This window comes from Gopherus evgoodei, chromosome 14 (assembly GCF_007399415.2).
Source record: "Gopherus evgoodei ecotype Sinaloan lineage chromosome 14, rGopEvg1_v1.p, whole genome shotgun sequence".
Lineage (NCBI taxonomy): Eukaryota > Metazoa > Chordata > Testudines > Testudinidae > Gopherus > Gopherus evgoodei.
In genome coordinates this window covers 5,737,309-5,746,605 of record NC_044335.1, presented here as the reverse complement: position 1 = coordinate 5,746,605, position 9,297 = coordinate 5,737,309, and positions in this window count along the sequence as shown.

Genomic DNA, 9,297 nt, shown 5'->3' with positions numbered 1-9,297 from the left:
GGTGGGTGCATAAGTGATTGGAAAACCATTCCAAGAGAGTAGTTATCAGTGGTTCACAGTCAATGCAGAAGGGCATATCAAGTGGGATCCAGCAGGGATCAGTTCTGGGGACAGTTCTGTTCAATATCTTCATCAATGATTTAGATAATGGCATAGGGAGTACACCAGGATTTCTCAAACAGGGGTCGCCACTTGTATAGGGAAAGTCCTGGTGGGCTGGGCCGGTGTGTTTACTTGTCCCGTCTGTAGGTCCGGCCGATTGCAGCTCCCACTGGCCACGAATCGCTGCTCTGGGCCAATAGGAGCTGCTGGAAGCAGTGGTCAGTAAGTCCCTTGGCCTGCACCACTTCCAGCAGCTCCCATTGGCTTAGAGCAGCGATCTGTGGCCAGTGGGAGCTGCGATTGGCTGGACCTGTGGACGGGGCAGGTAAACAAACCAGCTCAGCCCACCGGGAGCTTTCCCTACACAAGCGGCGACCCTTAGTTTGAGAAACCTGGAGTACACGTATAAACTTTGTGGATGATACCAAGCTGGGAGGGATTGCTAGTGCTTTGGAGGATAAGATTAAAATTCAAAATGATCTGGACAAACTGGAGAAATGGTCTGAAGTAAATAGACTGAAATTCCATAAAGGACAACTACAAAGTACTCCACTTAGGGAGGAACAATCAGATGCACTCATACAAAATGGGAAATGAGTGCCTAGGAAGGAGTACTGCAGAAAGGGATCTGGGGTCATAGTGGATCACAAGCTAACTATGAGTCCAAAGTGTAATGCTGTTGCAAAAAAAGCAAACATCGTTCTGGGATGTATTCGCAGGAATGTTGTAAGCAAGACTCAACTCTCTGCTGATTAGGCCTCAGCTGGAGTATTGTGTCCAGTTCTGGGCACCACATTTCAGGAAATATTTGGACAAACTGGAGAAAATCCAGAGAAGAGGAACAAAAATAGTTAAAGGTCTAGAAGACATGACCTATCAGGAAAGATTGAAAGAATTGGGTTTGTTTAGTCTGGAGAAGATAAGACTGAGACGGGACATGATAACAGTTTTTGAATACATAAAAGGTTGTTTCAAGGAGGAGAGAGGTAAACTGTTCTCTTTAACCTATGAGAACAGGACAAGTAACAATGGGCTTAAATTGCAGCAAGGGCGGTTTAGATTGCCAATTAGGAAAAACTTCCTGTCAGGGTGGTTAAACACTGGAATAAATTGCCCAGGGAGGTTGTGGAACCTCCATCATTGGAGATTTTTAAGAGCAGGTTAGACAGACACCTGTCCGGGATTGTCTAGATCATTGGTCTGGAGTGGCGAATCGCGGCCAGTGGGAGCCCCGATTACCTGCCGCATCCGCAGGTTCGGCCAAACAAACTGGCCCGGCCCACCAGGGGCTTTCCCTGTAAAAGCAGCGGACCAGCTTTGAGAACCCCTGGTCTAGATAATAGTTAGTCCTGCCATGAGTGCAGGGGACTGGACTACATGATCTGTCAAGATCCCTTTCAGTCCTATGATTCTGATTCCTCCTGCTCCATACGAAGCATAGGGGGCCTGCCAGTGGTGGGAGGGGGTGTGGCTGAAGCCTGAATTGCTCAGGCAAATTTAGGCTGCCACTAGCTAGAGCATCCTTCAGTTTCCCCACCTACTCTTTCCATATCTGCTGGGAGGGGCTCAGATATCAGAGGCTCTGGACCATCATGCCGATAAGGGGGAAAGAAAGTGGAAATGCTCACCAAATAACCATAATTTGGGTAGTATTATTGGTTAAAAAGAGAAGGATTACATCAGTCTGGACATCAGACACAATTAACTCTGCACACCAGACCAAGAAGAAACATAGTAATTGACAGAGAGACCATTGCGTTTTAATTCCCTTCCCCTTTGAAAAATGAGTGTTGATGCTAATGAAAGGTAGCACTGTTCTTCATCACTGCAGCCCTCTGTTTCCCTCAGGAAAACACCACCATCGGCAGAAGCCCTGGAGCTGGTTATTTCATTTTTTTTTTCCATTGAGGGCTCTCAGCTTGATGCACAGACTTGCAGAACTAGACAGCTGGAATGATACCACTGGAAATTAGGGGCTCCAGATTTACACCAGGGTCATTCAGGGGTTGTTTGCATGCAGAGTTGTACCAGTTTAACTCAAGGTTTGACTGTAAAGATATTGTTAAATCAGTGTGAAAAGCTGTGTGGACACCTTATTTCACTTGAAATCTGGTTTATTTTGGCTTAGTTGAAATTGATTAAGAACTAAACCAAAATAAGCCACTCAAGCCAAAGGTCAATTCTACGTTAGAAACTACTGCCAATAGAGCAATCTGAGGTATGGGAGTGATTTTTAGGCAACATTTCATGCTGGCAAAAGTGCTAGTGTAGACAGTTATCATAAACCTAGTCCCAGATTTGGACCTTAGCATCCAAAATATGGGGGTTAGCATGAAAACTCCAAGTTTAGTTACCAGCTTGGACCTGGTAAAGCTGCCACCACCCAAAAAATTAGAGTGTTTTGGGGCACTCTGGTCCCCCCAAAAACCTTCACTGGGGACCCCAAGACCCAAATCCCTTGAGTCTCACAACAAAGGGAAATAAACCTTTTCCTTTCCCCCCTCCAGGTTCCTGGAGAGACACACAGAAGCAAGCTCCGTGAATCTAAACAGAAGGATTCCACCCTCCCCATTCCCAGCCTTGGAAAACAGAAGTACCAAGAGCTAATCTCTCCCCCCCTCACCCAGAGGGAATGCAAAGTCAGGCTAGTAAATCTAACACACACAGATTTCCCCCTGACTTCTTCCTCCCACCAATTCCCTGGTGAGCACAGACTTAATTCCCTGGAGTTCCCCACTAAAGAAAAACTCCAACAGGTCTTAAAAAGAAAGCTTTATATAAAAAGAAAGAAAAATACATAAAAATGGTCTCTCTGTATTAAGGTGACAAATACAGGGTCAATTGCTTAAAAGAAATATGAATAAACAGCCTTATTCAAAAAGAATACAATTCAAAACACTCCAGCAACTACATACATGTAAATACAAAAAAAAACCCTATCTTTGTACTCACAACTTGGAAACAGAAGATTAGAAAGCAGGAAATAGAAAAATCCTTCCCATAGCCGAGAGGGACAGGCAGAAGACCCAAGAACAAAGGACTCACACACAAACTTCCCTCCACCCAGATCTGAAAAAGTCTGGTTTCCTGATTGGTCCTCTGGTCAGGTATTTCAGGTACTTCTTTCCAGGTGTAAGAGACATTGACCCTTAGCTATCTGTTTATGACAACAGTTTTAACAGCTTTTGCCAATAGAGCACATTTCATTCAGTGAACTGGTGTAATCTAATGTCAAAGGCACTTTTGCTTGTATTAGCTGCATCTACATTAGAAGATGTTGTCAGTATAGCTATACAGGCTCATCTTTTCAATGTAGACCAAGCCTAAGTGTGTCCATACAGGAGCTTTGAACCAATTTAACCAGTTTAATAAACTGGTGCAAGATTGTATGTAGAGAAGTCCTGCGAGTAGATCTGGCCCTTTGTTTTCCTGAGATGTGCATTTTATTTAGTGTCACTCTGACAGCACATAGCATCTCAGAGCCTTGTTAGGAAGCTGGATTTGGACCTGGTTATTAAACCAGGTTGGCTAGGAAATCAACATGAAGGCCAATTATTTCTTCTTCTGGCTCATTATCCGCTCTCAGGTTTGCACCTGGCTGTGATGGCTGCTGCACGTTCCATTGGTTCATGCAGAACATTCCTCACAATCTAGTAATTGATTAGTTGCTTTTTACTCATTTTAACACATCCACCTTCTCGACGTTATTTTGTCAACATGTAGGATCCTGCAATTGCTCAGATAATTGCTGTGGGAGCACTTGTTTCTTACTTGGCATTGTTTCCCCCATGTTAGGCTCCCGAGCACAATACACCAAGGAGCGTAAAACAGTCATAAAACCAGGTGGGAAATGATGCATCACTTCTGACACAGCTTTCCCGCTCTGCCCATGTTACCAACTCCAGTAAGTCACTCTCCCCCAGAGGCCCAGAAATACCCATTTTAATTAGGTTCTTTCAAATTCCTGCTTCAGTTTCTGGGTTGTGAAAAGGGGTTGCAGCCACATCAGCAGATTGAACATCGTGCTGAGCAAAGCGAGGGCAGCTTTCTCCAGAGTTCTCCTTCCGCTAGGCACCCATCATCCCAAGCTTGGAGATGTCCTGCTTTGAGAACCAAACAAAGATCATAAAGGGGTCTGGTGCTTTCAAATGTGGTGCCTGCGCTCTGATGGTGGTGTCTGGGTTTCCATCAACCCCGTTTAAATGCAGCCACTCTACTCTGCTCGGCTCTTATCATTTGATACTGCTGCCCATCACCATAGTACTAAGCACCAGTCACATAAAATCAACAGCAAAATGCCTAGTGACTGGCCTGGTCCTCTGGTCTCCAAACCTGGGTGGTTTTGGGTTCATTATTTGTAAGCAGCAACCAAGGAAGGGGGTAATGTCTCCCAATTCCTTTATTCCCACCCCACCACTCCAGATCAATTTATTTTCATTTTTGAGGAAAAAAGTCATTTTCCCCAGGCCGCAAATGCTCCTTGTGAATAATGTCATTTTCTCAAAACCCCAAATTCCCGTCAAGAAAGAGTTTTGGTGAAAAACTGTCAGCCAGTTCTAGTGATTTTAAAAAAGCGGTTCATTTGTTGGGAAGGATATGGATGGGACTGAATCCAGTTTTTATCCTCACCCAAAATTACTAAGCCCCTATGATTTGTTCTATAAAATAAAAATAAAATAAGCTCCCGTTACAGAAAATTCTTGACCCTCTAGATCTGAACAATTTCTTGATTTTTACTTTAACCTTTGCGTTACCCAACCCCTACTCACTCCTAATCTTCCTGATACTTCTTGGGCTCAATACATTGGTAACTGGGTAAAATGCTCTGGCCTGGTATGCAGGAAGTCAGACTAGCTGATATAATAGTCACTTCTTGCTTTCCAGTCTATGAATTAATCTATGACTACTCACTCCTGCCCCGCACTTAGCCCCTGCTGCCAGCACGCTCCATGAGCCCTGTCGTGTCCCCCCGTCTCCCACTCTATGGAAATGGGGTGTCTCAACTTGCTGATCTACTTAAAAAGGCAATGTTGTTATCCTATACGATCCCAAGGGAGGGATTATGTTTTACAATACGTTTACACAGTGCCTAGCTGATCTGGGCCTTGATTTCAGTCTCAAGGTGCTACTGTAATACCAATAATAGGCACAATAATAAATAGCTGTGACATTATCGTACATGGCTGCCTGCATACTTATTACAACAAGCAAGAAACTCTAGTTCAAATTCAGATCAGCCTCCTCTGTCATCAGAGAGATGAGATAAAACCCACACCTTTGATTTTCTTTAGCTGAACAAACTCTTGACGTGTTAGGAGATTTTAATTAGATTTTTCTTCACAGTAATTGCCGATCCTATGATAACATAGCTGGAAATGAAAAGATCAGACCAAGACTCAATATCCTCCTCCAGGAGAAATCTGTAACCCCAGCTTTACCCTTGTGGTGTGCCATGCAGAGTGGTGTTTGGACAGAGGGGTTTAAATGCAATGACTCATTCATGTTGTCTTGCATTGGGACAGGGTATGTGGATGAAAGGGGCAAATAATTGAAAAAAAAAATAAAGAAAGAGCATTACAGCAACAGGATGGTTAATTGAATCCTTCCTAAGGTCATTTTACTGGGGCACCTGCTTGTGAGCAGAGGATGGGACACATAGGCAGAGGTTGAGTGTAAGTTTTAAGGGCTGCAGCAGGTTGCCATATATTGATGCCACTCCTAGCAGCAGCAGCCGCCCATGTCAAACGCTCCTAGACTCTGCAAAGCTCTGCACACACAACACGTGTGCAGGTGCAGAGGAGGCTGATCCTCTAGGCTGGATTGTTCCTTGCAACTCACAGAATAGAGCAGAGGTGCTAAAAGGCCTGGTGATGTTTTCCCAGGAGGGAACCAGAGGACATGAATCCTGCCTGCACTGAGGCCCTTTTGTGGGTGACAGTACATGGTTGGGTCTGCATACTGGCCCTGATTCACAAAGTCCTTAAGCTCTTGCTTTAGGTTAAGCACATTCTTAAGGGCTTTGATGAATCAAGGCCTCAGTAACCAAAGCAGTACCAACACAAAGAAGCCTCTTCCCAAACTGTCCCCTGATTTCTATTCAGCTGCTTCAGTGATTTAACTCAAACAAGCAAAGCCCAGAGACAAGACTTTACTTACACAAACCTGAGCATCTAGTCTTCTTGTAAGCAGGCTGTTCTCACAGTTTTAGTCCATAGAGAAACATCTAGTATATGCCATCAAGTGCCAGCAATGCTCCTCTGCCATTTACATTGGCCAAACTGGACAGTCTCCACGCAAAAGAATAAATGGACACAAATCAGACATCAAGAATTAAAACATTAAAACCAGTCGGAGAACACTTCAACCTCCCTGGTCACTCAATTACAGACCTAAAAGTCGCAATTATTCAACAAAAAAACTTCAAAAACAGACTCCAGTGAGAAACTGCAGAACTGGAATTAATTTGCAAAATGGACACCATTAAATTAGGTTTGAATAAAGACTGGGAGTGGATGAGTCATTACACAAACTAAAAACTATTTTCCCATATTAATTTTCTCCCTACTGTTATTCACATCTTCTTGTCAACTGTTTGAAATGGGCCATCCTGATTACTACTACAAAAGTTTTTTTTTCCTCCTGCTGATAATAACCCACCTTAACTGATTAGTCTCGTTATAGTTGGTATGGCAACACCCATTTTTTCATGTTCTCTCTGCGTGTGTATATATATGTGTATACACACACATCTTACTATTGTATTTTCCACTGCATGCATCCGATGAAGTGTGTTTTAGCCCTCAAAAGCTTATGCCCAAATAAATTTGTTAGTCTCTAAGGCGCCACAAGGACTTCTCATTCTTTTTTGCTGATACAGATTAACAAGGCTACCCCTCTGAAATCTAGTCTTATGTGTCTCTCATATGTGAGTGACTGTCAGCTATTTGTCTTGCTGATTTGGAGCTAATGAGACTCACCTGATCTGATTGAGTCAGCAGGTAATTCTGCACTTCCAAAACAAGTTCCTAAAGACCTGTCAAAATGGCATTAATGAGCTGCCAGTGCCTCTTATGCTTCAGCCATCCTAGGTGCAAAATTAAAGCAGGGACATCAAGTCAAATGTTTGCATCCTTAAAACGGGAAATTAATTTTCAACTATCCTCATTCCAAGCTACAATCTTGGGCCTCTAGTTTTGCACAGGCACCTGAGTACAGATGTGTTGTGTTCTTGAAATTTGGCGTTTGCTGTCCTGCGGCAGAAGACAGTGGTATATCAGAATGTACAATCAGATTCTCATTCTGTAGCTCTCAGCATAGAAATACCTTGAAAATTCAAAGTACAAAGCTGGAAGCAGGTGCAATAAGTAACAGTACCAAGATGGGAAAGCAGGACAAAAATTCACAGGAAAGATCTAAGATGTAGACTCGGGGAGAGAAACAGTCTAAGGAGATGATGGTCTTTGATATCATTCTATTGTGTGACATACAATACCCCTGACTGTACACCAATTAAGGTATAATTCCAGCATGAAGCTCTAGTTACTCTGGCTTTTATTATTTATGCTGTCATTAGGATCCTTTGATAGAATTACAGCCTGATTATGTGCACTTGGAGAGTACATTATACCTTAATAATAATAAATAATAATAATATAGTAACTGCCTATATAAATATTTGAGATAATACTTTTCTCACTGCAATACTTAGTGGTGACTTAGACACATGACTTGCAAGATTAATGGCTCTGAATCATTTATGGAGATTATTCTTGTAATTATAATAATTACAATTCAGTACAAGGAACTACGTTGAGTGAACTTTTAAGGTGTAAATGAGCACTCAGAAGTGAGGAAAATCCAGCGTTAAGGCACACCCACCCAGTCTCAACCCTGTCCCTTCCAGTACATGCATATTGATAATCTATCATTAAATGATCACATATTTTTCAACTGGTAGAATACAATTGCTTGGTGACATTTCCATCAAATCTTTATACTTCCGGTAATTGAACTGTCATTGTGATGGAATGACACTATCTTGTAATAGCCCAAATTAACTTTACTGAATTAAATTAACCCTAATTCAATCAGGGTTAACACCTTTGGGGTACATTGTAGTAGAAATGCAAATATTTATGTATTATTGTGAGACTGTAGGGATCTTCTGTAGCAGGAAGAGAAGATTAATGCAATCTCTGGTAGGTAGGAGGAAGTTCAAAGGTCTTTATGGAACAATATATGTGAAATGGATTTCCTAGGAAGTAGCTTGAATTTAGGAGAGTGCAGAGTCTCCTCTCCAAAGCTAACCTTGTGAAGATATGCCGTGGGGAGAGAGATCTATTGTGTACTAATTACTGGCTTCTGCAAACTCCAGATCAACTCCGCCTGATCTGTATAAAAGTGTGAACTAAACTTGTCATGAGGGTGCTTTGTAGCTGCAGCTGTGATGAATTGGGGGAGGGTTTGAAGGCTTGGTCCTACCAGAATCAACCTTTGGATCGGTGGGTTCCTGGTGAATTTATTAGTATGGGAGTAGATTCTTTGATTGTTTTTAGTATGTTTTCTCTGTAGTGCTTTTTGCTTTAAGAATAAAGTCAGCTTGCTTAGAAAGATCTGTATGGCACTTAGACCTGTTGACAATCATTCTGTTATCCGGGTCTGAAGAGAAAGCAAGCAGGTGTCTTTGGGCAACCTATCTGTGCTGGGAAATATGCAATGAGGGCAGGGAACTATGCAGCCTGGAAATAGCCGGGTCAGCGGGGAGAGAGATGCAGGACTCTCTCCAGGAAGGAATCAGCTAGGGAGCTGGGAGTGGGTGCCATTGCTGAACCACTGAGGTGAATTACTGTTGCAGCTACCCTGAACTATGACAGGGTTCCAGCCCTCATTTTTCAAATAAATTTTTTGGTTGCATTTACAAAATTGGAGCTTGCACTTTTTGTGCCTAGAATTGAATTTGTGGGCCCAAAGCCGAGGATTTGCATCTCCAACTTCTCAACCCCAGGCACCTCATCTCTGGTTGTTTGAGGTGGAAAGGCTCAGTTCTGTGCCTGTGGGGCAGATTTTGTACCTCGTCAACCCCTTTGATTCAAGGTGTGGGGGGTGAGGTTCACCCCGCCTCCCTGCATCTACATTGGTCTTACTATCGCCCCAGTAGTCAGGGCTGTATGGCCCAATGGCCAGAGTCCCTCTAAA